The sequence below is a fragment of the Aethalodelphis obliquidens genome, unplaced genomic scaffold (assembly GCF_003676395.1).
Source record: "Aethalodelphis obliquidens isolate GAN/ISIS:26980383/991018 unplaced genomic scaffold, ASM367639v1 scaffold20, whole genome shotgun sequence".
In the NCBI taxonomy this organism is placed as follows: Eukaryota; Metazoa; Chordata; class Mammalia; order Artiodactyla; family Delphinidae; genus Aethalodelphis; species Aethalodelphis obliquidens.
Genome location: NW_020837964.1, coordinates 12,375,294 through 12,389,735, shown reverse-complemented (window position 1 = coordinate 12,389,735; position 14,442 = coordinate 12,375,294). Strand labels below are relative to the sequence as shown.

The window sequence follows — 14,442 nt, the reverse complement described above, 5'->3', positions numbered from 1 at the left end:
ACAGACGTAGAGAACGGACTTGAAGACTGGGGAGGGGTAAGGGTAAGGGTAAGCTGGGACGAAGTGAGAGAGTGGCATGGACTTATACATACTACCAAATGTAAAACAGATAGCTTGTGGGAAGCAGTCGCATAGCACAGGGAGATCAGCTCAGTGCTTTGTGACCACCTAGAGGGGTAGGATAGGCAGGGTGGGAGGGAGACGCAAGAGGGAGGAGATATGGGAATATATGTACATCTGTATAGCTGATTCACTTTGTTATAAAGCAGAAACTAACACACCATTTTAAAGCAATTATACTCCAATAAAGATGTTAAAATATATATATATGATATCACTTATATGTGGAATCTAAAAAAAATAATAATAATACAAATGAACTTATTTCCAAAACAGAGACTCACAGACATGGAAAACAATCTTATGGTTACCAAAGGGGAAAGGGAGGTGGGGTGGAGGGATAAATTAGGAGGTTGGGATTAACATATACACACTGCTATATATAAAGCAGAGTGCTCGCCTTGGCAACACATATATTAAAATTGGAAGGATACAGAGAAGATTAGCATGGCCCCTGCACAAGGAAGACCCACAGATTCGTGAAGTGTTCCATATTTTTGTTCAGAAAACAATGAAGATGAAGATTCACCAAACAAGCTCTATACGTTGGTTACCTATGTTCCTGTCACCACTTTGAAAAATCTACAGTTAATGTGGATGAACACTAACTGCTGATTGTCAGATAAAATTATAGAACTGCAAAAAAATAAATAAAATAAAATAACCAACAAGGACCTACTGTATAGCACAGGGAGCTATACTCAATATTTTGTAATAACCTATAAGGGAAGAGAATCTGAAGAAGTATATATATATATATATATATATATAAAATCACTGTGCTCTACAACTGAAACTAACATGATATTGTATCACTAAATCAACTACACTTCAATTTTTTAAAAAACAACAAGAACAACAAAAAAGTCTTAGGAGCTCTGTGCCAGAAATGGGGATGAGGATCAAATATTTATTTCTTATTATAAATCACAGCTTCACAGTTGTCAACCAAGAAATAGTGCAGGAGGCTGCAAATAAGAAACGGGTTTACTGGGCATCCTAAGAATTGCAATTCAGGAGACACAGATTCAAGTAAAACCAAAAGAGTGTTTCCAGGAAGAGTCACGGCTTACAGAGGCAAAAAGCCACAAAGTTAAAAGTTGCCTGGCAAGAATTGTGATCAACTCTGACACAAGTTGGAAAACATTTGTCCTTAAGGAATCACAAGTTATTTTAGGGTCGGGTCCAATAAGTAGATAGGTTATCATGAGTTATTTTAGGGTAAGGGTCTGATAAGTATCTTGAGTATCTGGTAGATGTTCTGAATGACTCCATTAGGACAGTAAGTGGTCAAAATGTCAGATTCCATCCAGGCTGAGATGTGTATAAGCCACACTTCCTTAATGGCCTCCAGGCTCTCTTAGCAATGGCAACTCCATTTTGCTTTTCCTTTCACACAGTCCACTCCTTGGTCTTCAAACATGAATCCTTTATAACAAAACAATCTTAAAAGTCAAAAGATACTGGCACATTACTAGAATCCCATTTAGTTATTAATAAGTATCCAGTCCACCAGGATTTCGTATGAAAGTGTCTACCACAGTGAGGTGGAAACCGAGGGCAGTCAAGAGTTCGATCCCTTAAACTCTAACTTGCTTAGTAACATCCCATAACCTGCCCTCACCAATCAAGCTTGTCTTAAATGTTCCTGCAAATTGTATACCCTCCAAGCTTCACATAGCTTAGACACATAGCTTACGGTAAGACTCCTTTAACCACCCCCAACAGATAACACCTGTGACACAAGGGTCACTATAGTAACGGTTACTTAGTTTGTTTTTCAGGAACATGGAGTTAGTCTTGCCAAGTTCAAACCGACTGGCACCATGGACCCTCCTGCTGGGCCTGTACAAGTGTCCAATGGATGACTTTTTGATGTCAGGGCCAAAATCTCCACCCTCGGATCATGCTAACACCACCATGTTCTGAACATGCACCCCTGAAGAAGCATGTAACTCAGATATGCCTGTACAGAGCAGCCAGTACTTCACCTTTTTCCTGCCTCCAATCAGCTGGAAAGTCAGCTGATAGCTTTCTGGAGTTCCCTTGTACATAACTTGTTGCTTTTCCCTTGCTGCTTTTAAGATTCTCTGGGGGTTTTTTTGTTGTTTTTTTGGTAATTTATTTATTTATTTTTGGCTGTGTTGGGTCTTTGTTTCTGTGCAAGGGCTTTCTCTAGCCGCGGCGAGTGGGGGCCACTCTTCATCACAGTGCGCAGGCCTCTCCCACTGTCGCGGCCTCTCTTGTTGCGGAGCACAGGCTCCAGACGCACAGGCTCAGTAGTTGTGGCGCACGGGCCTAGTTGCTCCGTGGCATGTGGGATCTTCCCAGACCAGGGCTCGAACCCATGTCCCCTGCATTGGCAGGCAGATTCTCAACCACTGCGCCACCAGGGAAGCCCAGATTCTCTGTTTTTAATTTTTGCCATTTTAATTACAGTGTGTCTTGATGTGATTCTCTTTGGGTTGATTCTGTTTGGGACTCTCTGTGCTTCTTGGACCTGAATGTCTGTTTCCTTTCCCAGGTTAGGAAAGTTTTCAGTTACTCTATCTTCAAACACATTCTCGGTCCCTTTCTCTCTCTCTTCTCCTTCTGGGATCTCTATCATGTGAATTTTAGCATGCTTGATGTTGTCCCAAATTCTCTTAAACTGTCCTCACTTTTTATTTTTTCTGTTCAGCTTCAGTGATTTCCATTACTGTCTTCCAGCTCACTGATCTGTTCCTCTGTCATCTAATCTACTTCTGATTCCTTCTAGTGTATTTTTTATTTCAGTTATTGTATTCTTTACCTCGGTTTGGTTCTTCTTTATAAATATAAAGGCTCTTTAACTCTTTGTTAAACTTTTCACTGTTTTCATCCATTCATCTCTCGAGTTCTAGGGTGAGTAGCTGTGGGGCTGGGGCTCCCAGGTCCATTGCCAGCCTGCTGGCGGTTAGGGTCAGTTCCCGACATGGCTGACTGCAGGTTCCGGGATGTCCCAAAGCTGGACTTGGCCCACTGCTAAGCGGGGCTGGAAACTGGAGTGGCTGGCTGAGGGGTGCAAGGTGTCTCAGAGCTGGGGTTGGCTTGCTGGTGGGCACAGCTGGGGCCCAAGGAGCCCTGGGGCTGGTGTGTTAGTTGGGTCCTGACAAGGCCAACTGCAGAGCTGCAGTGATCCTGGGGCTGGTGCCCACCCACCGGTGGGTGAAACCAAGTCCTGGGGCCAGTACCAGCCCACCAGCATACAGAGTCAGGTCCTGGGATCTCTGGCTGCAGGGTGCAGGGGTCCCAGAGCTGGTGTCGGCCCACTGGTGGGGGTCCTGGGGCTAGCGCTGGATTGCTGGTGGGTGGATCCAGGTCCCAGGGTCTCTGGCTGCAGGCCCCTGGGGGTCCCTGAGTTTGAACCCAATTTTCATTGTATATGTGAGGAGATTTCCCCCACACCAAACAACTCAATTCTGAGGCCGTCTACCTGGAGATGTAAGCAGCTTTGTCAGGAAACAGCTCTTGGCAGGAAAGAGCTCTCTGCAGGAGGCCCCTTTTGTCTTGTCACTTTAGCTAAGCTATATTCTAACTAACCTTAAGCCAGGCACCCCCATGCTCTACTCATCTCCGGCCCAAGCACACCTTTCCTAACTTTGTTTTTTTTTTAATAAATTTATTTATTTAATTTATTTATTTTTGGCTGCATTGCATCTTCATTGCTGCATGTGGGATTTATCTAGTTGTGGTGAGTGGGGGATACTCTTCGTTGTGGTGCACGGGCTTCTCATTGCGGTGGCTTCTCTTGTTGCAGAGCATGGACTCTAGGCACGTGGGTAAAGTAGTTGTGGCACGTGGGCTCAGTAGTTGTGGTGCACAGGCTTAGTTGCTCTGCAGCATGTGGGATCTTCCCGGCCCAGGGCTGGAACCCATGTCCTCTGCATTGGCAGGTGGATTCTTAACCACTGTGCCTCCAACTTTCCTTTTTTTTTTTTTTTTTTTTTGCGGTATGCAGGCCTCTCACTGGCCCGGAGCACAGGCTCCGGACGCGCAGGCCCAGCAGCCATGGCTCACGGGCCCAGCCACTCCGCGGCATGCGGGATCTTCCCGGACCGGGACATGAACCTGCATCCCCTACATTGGCAGGCGGACTCCCAACCACTGTGCCACCAGGGAAGTCCCACCAACTTTCCTAACTTTTGATCACACAATACCGTGCCTAACCTGTTGGTTCTTTCCATAGATCAAAGAAGTAGAAAGGAAGAATAAGTAATTAACAGATGACCAGATCTCCTCCCTAGCTTCCCCTTCAGTAATCTCTCAAACAAACTGTGTGAACAAGATAGCATCTAAAGAAAGGTCGACAAGCCTGCATGCAGTGGGAGAAGGTGACAAGTCTGATCCCCTATTTCAATAAGTAACTGAGACCACTTCCCCTTTCCCCTTTACAAACTTCCATGGCCCGATGCTGGGCGCGGGAGGCGTGGGGCTCGCGGGCCAGGACACAGGCATGGCTATGGGGCTCACACGGCCGCTCCCTGGCCTTGGCGCACGCGGCCCGCGAGCTCCACACGGGAGACTGGCAGCCCTCGGCGGGGCTGGGGCCGGGCGGGCGTCGGCTGAGCCTGTCGGCGGCGGGGATCATGAATCGGCGCCCCACCGTCTGCAGCCGCACCTGTGCCTCATGCGGTTGGACAAGCCCATCGGAACCTGGCTGCGGCACCTGCCATGTACTCGGAGCACTGCTTTGGCAGCCCAACCAGGCTGTTTTCCGGATTGGTACATCTTATCCCTCTCTGGCACTGGAGCTGTTCCGCTGCATGAAGCAGGCTGTACTATTAATGACATGTGGGACCAGGACTATGATAAAAAGGTTCCAGGAACAGCAAGTCACCCAATAGCTGCTGGAGACATTTCAACTTTTCAATCCTTTGTTTTTCTCGGGGGACAGCTGACCTTGGCACTAGGTGTTCTTCTGTGTCTGAATTACTACAGTATAGCTCTTGGAGCTGCATCCCTACTTCTTGTCATCACCTACCCGCTAATGAAGAGAATTACATACTGGTCTCAATTAGCCTTGGGGTTGACTTTTAATTGGGGAGCATTACTTGGATGGTCTGCTATCAAGGGCTCCTGTGACCCATCTGTTTGCCTCCCTCTTTATTTTTCTGGGATTATGTGCACTCATATAAGATACTATCTAGGCTCGTCAGGACAAGACAGATGATGCTCTGATCGTGCTGAAGTCCACGGCAGTGCTGTTCTGCCGTGGCTCGGTGGCTTCAGTGCGGCAATGCTGGGGGCGCTGAGCCTGGTGGGAGTGAACAACGGTCAGACTGTGCCCTACCACACTGCTCCGGCTGCTGCAGCAGGAGCCCATCTGGCTCACCAGATTTACACTCTGGACATGCACAGACCTGAGGAGTGTTGGGATAAATTCACCTCCAACAGAACAATAGGACTAATACTTTTTTTAGGGATTGTCCTTGGGAATTTGTGGAAAGAAAAGGAGACAGATGAAACAAAGAAAAATACAGATAATAGAATGGAAAATTAGCAAATTAAGTTTATGTGGGGATTTTTAAAATAAACTTTTACAAAACACTCTCAGGTCTTATTACCACATAACTGGATCTGAATAACAGTCTTACAACATGTTAATGAATTACAAACCAGTAGATGAAGTTTTAGAGCATTTTTGCCTGGATTTTAGTTCAAGTATGTACTAGTCGAATTCTTACCCTGTCACAGAAACCGAGAACTCTTCAGGATTTGCCATCGCCTGCAGTATTTTTAAGTTAATGCATGCTTCTCATTATAATTCTCATCTGCAGTTACAGGAATTATGTGAGTTTGGGCACTTCGGAAAAAACCTAATGTGTGTCTCATCTAAATGAATGTCTCTGTATGAAAATGGACTCTCTTTTTAGGGGAAAATAAAAGTTGCTACAGAAAGTTTGGGCTTATTGTTCTCTGTGTTGACCTTTCCTTATGGCCAAAAGCTGTAATTCAGGAAACCATTCTATTTTTTATATTTTAAGAGAATTTAAATCAGTAAACAAAGATTTTTACCTATTATACCTGTTAAACAAAACAACAAACTTCTATGGCCAAGCATAATCTTCAGAGTTAGATTTGGGACACGAGTCTACCTTCTCTCCAGAATGCTAGCTTTCTGATTAGGAACATTAGGAAAAGGAACATTTTTCATTTCTCCTAACACTTGCCTCCTGAGTATTGATTTTCAAGCAGTGGCAGCTGGACCCGAGTTTGGTAGCAGAGGTAGCCTCAGATTCTGCATTTTAAGGCTTCAGTCCTACCAGACAGCACCCCGACTCATTTCACACTCCAGTCACAGGTCCACGGTGTTACCTGTGCTTCTGACCAACCAGCTATAAATCAGAGGTTCCCACGCCCCCCTCCTTGGGTTCAATTAATTTGCTAGAGTGGCTCTCAGAACTCCAGAAACTCATTTTTACTCACTGGATGTATTATATAAGAATATAAGTCAGGTGGAACAGAACAGTAGTCAGTTGAGAGCCCAGAAATAAACCCACACACCTACAGTCAATTAATCTGCAACAAAGGAGGCAAGAATACATAATGGAGAAAAGACAGTCTCTTCAGCAAGTGGTGGTGGAAAAGCTGGACAGCCACATGTAAATCAATGAAATTAGAACACTCTCTCACATCACACACAAAAATAAACTCGAAATGGCTTAAAGACTTAAATCTAAGACTGGATACTATAAAACTTCTAGAAACAACATAGGCAAAACATTTTCTGACATAAATCATAGCAACGTTTTCTTAGGTCAGTCTCTCAAGGCAATAGAAATAAAAGCAAAAATAAACAAATGGAACCTAGTTAAACTTACAAGCTTTTGTACAGCAAAGGAAACTATAAACAAAATGAAAAGACAACCCGCAGAATGGGAGAAAATATTTACAAATGATGCGATCGACAAGGGCTTAATTTCCAAAATATACAAACAGCTCATACAGTTCATACAGCTCAATATCAAAAACAAACAACCCAATCAAAAAACGGACAGAAGACCTAAATAGACATTTCTCCAAAGGAGACTTACATATAGCCAACAGGCACATGAAAAGATGCTCAACATCACTAATTATTAGAGAAATGCAAATCAAAACTACAATGGGGGGCTTCCCTGGTGGCGCAGTGGTTGAGAGTCCGCCTGCCGATGCAGGGGACACGGGTTCGGGCCCTGGTCCGGGAGGATCCCACATGCCACAGAGCAACTAAGCCCGTGAGCCACAACTACTAAGCCTGCGCTCTAGAGCCCGTAAGCCACAACTACTGAGCCCATGTGCCACAACTATTGAAGCCCACATGCCTAGAGCCCGTGCTCCACAACGGGAGAGGCCACGGCAGTGAGAAGCCCGTCCACCACAACAAGGAGTGGCCACTGCTCGCCACAACTAGAGGAAGCCCGCGCCTAGCAAAAAAGACCCAACTAAGCCAAAAATAAATAAATAAATTTATAAAAAACAAACTACAATGAGGTACCACCTCACATGGGTCAAAATGGCCATCATCAAGAAGTCTACAAATAACAAATGCTGGTGAGGATGTAGAGAAAAGGGAACCCTCCTACACTGTTGGTGGGAATGTAAATTGGTGCAGCCACTATGGAGAACAGTATGGAGGTTCCTCAAAAAACTAAAACTATAGTTGCCATATGATCCAGCAACCCCACTCCTGGGCATATATCCAGAGAGAACCATACTTCAAAAAGATACATGCACCCCAATGTTCATTGCAGCACTATTTACAATAGCCAAGACATGGAAACAACCTAAATGTCCATTGACAGATGAACGGATAAAGAAGTGTGGTACATATATACAATGGAATATTACTCAGCCATAAAAAAGAATGAAATAATGCCATTTGCAGCGATGTAGATGGACCTAGAGATTACTTTCTGAAGTCAGTCAGAAAGAGAAAGACAAATACCAGATGATATCACTTATACGTGAAATCTAAAATATGACACGAATGAACTTATCTACTAAACAGAAGCCGAATCACAGACACAGAGAACAGACTTGTGGTTGCCAAGGCGGTGGGGGGAGGGATGGACTGGGAGTTTGGGATTAGCAGATGCAAACCATTATATAGAGAATACATAAACAAGTTCCTACTGCATAGCACAGGGAACTATATTCAATACCCTGTGATAAACCATAATGAAAAAGAATATGAACAAGAATTTGTGTATATATATACATATGTATAACAGAATCACTTGGCTATACAGTAGAAATAAACACATCATTGTAAATCAACTATACTTTAATAAAATAAATTTTTTTAAAAAGAATATAACTCAGAGGACTTCTCTGGTGGCACAGTGGTTAAGAATCCGCCTGCCGGGCTTCCCTGGCAGTGCAGTGGTTAAGAATCCGTCTGCCAATGCAGGGGACACAGGTTCGAGCCCTGGTCCAGGTAGATCCCACATGCCGCGGAGCAACTAAGCCCGTGTGCCACAACTAGTGAGCCTGCACGCCACAACTACTGAAGCCCACACACCTAGAGCCCGTGCTCCACAACAAGAGAAGCCACCACAATGAGAAACCTGAGCACTGCAATGAAGAGTAGCCCCCGCTCGCCACAACTAGAGAAAGCCCACATGCAGCAATGAAGACCCAATGCAGCCAAAAATAAATAAATAAATAAATGAGTGAATGAATGAATATAACTCAGGAACAGCCAGATGGAAGAGATGCATAGGGCAAGGTATGGGGAAGGGCACAGAGTATACACGCTCTTTCCAGGTGTACCACTCCCCCTGAATCTCCATGTGTTTACCAGCCCAGAAGCTCTCCAAACCCCGTCCTTTTGGGGTTTTATGGTTGCTTCATGATTGATTCAACCTCCCTGGAGGTCAGATCCCTCTAATCACATGATTGGCTTCTCCAGCAACCAGCTCCCAACCTTAGGTGAGTTCCAAAAGTCACCTCATTAACATAAAAAAGACACCTTTATGACTCTCATCACTTCAGAAATTCTAAGAGTCTTAGGAGCTCTGTGCTAGAAATCGGGATGAAGAGCAAATATTTGTTTCTTATTATCAGTCACAACATCACAAATGGGTTTATTATTTCCATGGCCATAGTGACCCAAATGACCCCTTCATTTCCAACCCTGAAGAGTCCCAATTTGACCCTGAGTCCAGAGAATTCTTTTCACGTGGCACTCCCCCTTGTTACAGGGTGGCAGGAGTACATTTTATTGGAGCTGCTGAAACCATCCAAAAGGTACTGGAGGGCGCTGACATGGTTGCTAGACATGGAGGAGATTCCCACCCAGGAGCCCAGATACTTCAGACTTGTGAAATGGAGCCAAGAGGCCAGCAGAGGGAGCTCTCCCCCACATACCACTCCGCCATCAACCCAGACCTTGACAGGAAGACCCTTACTTGGCATCTCCCACAGGAAGTGACAGCACCATCTCCAGGAGGAGGAAGATTTTCTCCTTGCCTGGCAGCAACTCAGCCAATGAGAGACTGTCACCACTCAACCATGAAAAGCCCCTATACTTCAAACTCCCAGTTTCCCCCAATGGACTTTGGTTTATAACAGCCCATCCCAACTTCCCCTTCTCTAGGAAAGAGGTTCCTCTCCTTTGTTTTACTGGACTTCCATGTGGTTTGCCCTAGGTGCATGTCCCAAATCGCAATTCTTTGCTGTTCTCGAATAAACAAATTTTGCTAGGCTGTTTTACTGTTTTAGGTTACGGACTCATGGCCCTCTACTCCGGTTGCCCTGGAAGGGTCTCCCTTGAACAAATTTCCCTCAACAAAAAAGATTCCCCACTCCCTCTTCAACAAACCCCCAACTTAGACAATAAGTTGCCTCTTATGGGAATACCTATGGGACTACTTAGGCAAGCCTTATGGGAACACTTAGGCAAGCCTCTACTGGGAGTTCCAAAAACTCAGGGGTCCTGGCCACTTGACCTCTGGGTAGCCAGTCTCAACTCCAGGCCCTGGAACCTGCATTCTCCAGCTACAGCCTCCCTCTGCTGTCCACCTTCCTGCCACACAGACACCTCCTGACCCCGAGCCTGTCCCCGATGCTCCCTCTGCCTGCTTCCCTAACCTCCAGGGCTGGCAGCCACCTAAGCCCCCACCCTAGAAAACTGGCAGCTCCCTGAGGCTTGTCCCACCTCCTGAGGACAATCATCCTTATACCACTCTGGTGGTCCATTTGGGACAATAAAAATTTAGTCCTTTTTGGCCCTATTAGGCTCTGGGGCCCAAGTCACTGTCATTTGAGGCAATTCCTCTAAATTCCCTAAAAGGAAGTCCTTTCCCTATAAATCAATCAAAGGTGTAAAAACCCATTCGGATGTAACTATTGGGACCATTCATCTCAAACAGCTAGCTACCTCTGGTGGTGCCCCCCTGTTTTTTTCTTTTCCTATTGCAGGCATGGATCCATTGACACAACACCATGCCCCATGGACTAAGCCCAAGCTCTTGGCTTCGCTGGTAGGACTCGCCAATTGGGCACCGGTGACTCTTTCTCCGGGTCAAGATGGTAAACATTCCCCAATACTGATGTAAACAGGGCACTGAAGGCCCATGTCCTATGATTAAAGATATGCTTGAGGGGGCTTCCCTGGTGGTGCAGTGGTTGAGAGTCCGCCTGCCGATGCAGGGGACACGGGTTCATGCCCTGGTCCAAGAAGATCCCACATGCTGTGGAGCGGCTGGGCCCGTGAGTCATGGCCGCTGAGCCTGCGCGTCCAGAGCCTGTGCTCCGCAACGGGAGAGGCCACAACAGTGAGAGGCCCACGTACCGCAAAAAAAAAAAAAAAAAAAAGATATGCTTGAGGGACTTCCCTGGTGGTCCAGTGGCTAAGACTCCGAGCTCCCAATGCAGGGGCTCTGGGTTTGATCCCTGATCAGGGAACTAGATCCCACATGCCACAACTAAGAATTAGCATGCTGCAACTAAAGATCCCGCACATTGCAGTGAAGATCCTGCATGCCTCAACTAAGACCCGACACAGCCAAATAAACAAATATTTTAAAATAAATACATAGGACATCGCTGGTGGCTCAGTGGTTAAGAATCCGCCTGTCAATGCAGGCCACACGGGTTCGATCCCTGGTCCGAGAAGATCCCACGTGCCGCGGAGCAACTAATCCCGTGTGCCACAACTGAGCCTGCATGCCACAACTACTGAAGCCCGCACGCCTAGAGCCCGTGCTCTGCAACAAGAGAAGCCACCGCAATGAGAAGTCCACGCACCGCAACGAAGAGTAGCCCCCGCTCGCCGCAACTAGAGAAAGCCCGCGTGCAGCAACGAAGACCCAATGCAGCCAAAAATAAAAATAAATACATACATAAAATAAATGAAGATATGCTTCAGCTGAGAGGCATTCGGCCCACAGTCTCCTTTGCAACAGCCCCATGAGGCTGGTACTTAAGCCACTAATGATGCCCCCTCACCCTTGACAATGGAAACCTCAATGCTCAGCTTCTCCCCGCTTAAGGCTTCAACTCCTAATATCATAGAACTCACTGAGGACGTACAACGGGTCCAGGAAGCATCCTCAGTAGTCGTCAACCTACTCACCAGTTCTATTCTGCTCCCATTATGGAGGATGGGGACATGTTCCCCGGGGAGACCCACCACTCCCTCGGGCAGGTTGATTTCCTCGGCCGCTGCCCCCTCCTGTCGACACACTCATCGCTGCTGACATGCAGGACCCCTCTGCTCGACCCCCGCCCAGGGTTCCTCCTCAAACAGGCCTTTCCTGACTACATTTGTCTTGTGCCCTTTGCATCACTAGACATTACTGACTCTGACCCGGGCACCCACTTTGCTGGCCTCACCAAGCACGAGAACAGCATATTTTCTTCCTTTTTTTGGCAGTGCTGAGCCATGCCGAACAGCTTTGCGGATCTTAGTTCCCCGACCAGGGATCAAACCCGGGCCAGCAGTGAAGCCCCGAGCCCTAACCACTGGACTGCCAGGGAATTCCCAGAATGGCCTCCTTAGAGAGCCTCTCCTTACAAGCAAGGGGTCCCTGAAATGGATGAAGCCAGGGCCCCATCTTGCTTGATTCTCACCCCCGGGGCCTTCTTATCCCACATAACAATTACTATCCACCCCCCACCCCGAAGTTCCACTTTCAGTCATCTCCGGCAATCCTCAAGCTTTCACCCTCCAAAACAGGGTCCTTTTTATTCTGTCCTCTGACTCTACTCCCCCCTTCCACTAGGGTTTTTCCATCATTTCGTCATTTGCTTCACGCTGGTGACCTGATCAAGGGCAGGTAGTCCCATGTGACCCCTCATCAGTGCGTGTCCCCCAGGCCAGAAGCCCAGCAAGTTAGTGCGAAATCATTTCTTCTAAAGCCCTGACAATGGAGGGGTCACCTCCATGCTGGTCGCTCTCCCTGTTTATAGAGCCTGCAAGGGCTGGCAGATGAAATGAGATCTCCTACTAATTCACAGGAAGTAGAACTCACTGCCTGAGGACCAATCCCTGGCACAGTATGGGTGTCTGAAAGAGGGAAAGAAACTCTCTGCTCGGTAGATTTGAGCCCAACTTGGAGACGAGAATATGGTGAGAAAGCTACACGTCATGGCCGTACCCCCATGCTAGACACCGTAACCCACAACCCACAGCTTTCTCCCCAAGCATCACCACTCAGCCGTTCATCAATATACAAAAAGCTCAGCCACAGAACCTCCACCCCGCCCACCCAAGCGCATCAAGCATCAGTGGCTGTGACTATTCTTATGACTTTGCACTGGCCCGGGTGATGGGGTTACTTGTAGACCGGTTACTCGGGCCAACCATCGTGCAGATCCAATGCTGGAACGTACCACTCCCGCTTGCAATTGCACCACCTGGTGGAGAAGCAGGAAGTGTTGGAGAGCCCTACTGAGAAGGGCTCAGGCCACTATGCCACCCAGCCTGGGGCAAGGGAAATCCCTTTATAGGCAACTGGTCCTCTGGAAGCAGTGTCTGAATGACACTCGCCTCCGGTTTCCTATACATGGAATATTGCTACCAGCTGGCCCTGCTATTGCCTGTACATAAAACCCCTCTGGTTATGGGAACTGTGATCTCATGGTCTCTCCTTTGCCCTCACAGATCGGTCCCAGGAAATAGCATTCCTAAGATCCTCTCTAGCCTGGAATATAAATGTGCGCAGGATCTTCACATGCTTTGGATGAGCTCCTTGGGAGATGAAAGGGCAGCTGCCTATGCCGTGGCCGAATGTGCCCCTGAAGACCCCGGGGAGCCCTTCACAGTTAGGTTCACTAGGGAGCAGTAGCAGATAGGCAGCTCAGTCCTCAGGGAAACCTCCGAGTCACATCAGGGTAGCCTACGACCAGCCCATGACCAGTACCCCAACCGACAGCCACATGGGAGGGTCGCCGGGGTGACTGCCTCTCCACAGCACCTCACCTCTGAGATGGATTCATCGCTGGAGAGGACACCATCTCAGACGACATGGCCCCAGCCCAAGTTTGCCACTGGAGATGCCTATACCTCTTGCACCAGAGATGACACCCCAGGGACACACCACCACGTCAGAGACCTCACCATTTCACGTGCCCAGATGTTGAAATATTACCCAAATCTTCGAACAGATTCCCAGAGTTCCCGAGATCACTGACCTATTCTCATGGCTGGACGCTTTAAGTTTGCGACAACAGCTACGAACAACATCGCAGACTGTATGTTATTATAGGATTTGTACATTTAGGATTTAGAGGTGTACTTCATAGGTTACAATGTGCCCTCCCCCTGACTTCTAACTTGTCTGCTACCCAGGCTGTTAGTGTCCTTTTACCACTGACTCTGATGCCTCAGCATCACAGGGTGGATTGTAGTGTAAGTGCCAGACAGTGAGGTGTTTTGTTTTGTTTTAATCTTTTGGCCGCACTGTGAGGCATGTGGGATCTTAGTTCCCCGACCGGGGATCGAACTCAAGCCCCCTGTGTTGGCAGCATGGAGTCTTAACCACGGGACTGCCAGGGAAGTCCCTGTTTGGTTGGGTTTTTTTTTTTTAATTTCATTTATTTATTTATTTTTGGCTGTGCTGGGTTTTCTTTTCTGTGTGTGGGCTTTCTCTAGTTGCGGCGAGTGGGGGCCACTCTTCATCGCGGTGCGCGGGCCTCTCACTGCCGCGGGCCTCTCACTGCCGCGGCCTCTCTTGTTGCGGAGCACAAGCTCCAGACGCGCAGGCTCAGTAGTTGTGGCTCACGGGCCTAGCCGCTCCACGGCATGTGGGATCCTCCCGGACCGGGGCACGAACCCGTGTCCCCTGCATTGGCAGGCAGACTCTCAACCACTGC

At 47.5% G+C, this 14,442-nt stretch overlaps 1 non-coding gene and 1 pseudogene across 1 annotated transcript; both read left to right on the top strand.

The window, feature by feature from the left end:
• Nucleotides 1–512: 512 nt before the first annotated feature.
• Nucleotides 513–619, top strand: LOC113627405 (U6 spliceosomal RNA). The gene has a single exon (XR_003435527.1). It is a non-coding gene; the product is annotated as a U6 spliceosomal RNA (small nuclear RNA).
• Nucleotides 620–4,541: 3,922 nt separating this feature from the next.
• On the top strand, nucleotides 4,542–6,087 carry LOC113627380 (4-hydroxybenzoate polyprenyltransferase, mitochondrial pseudogene; annotated as a pseudogene).
• The last annotated feature ends 8,355 nt before the right edge of the window (nucleotides 6,088–14,442 follow it).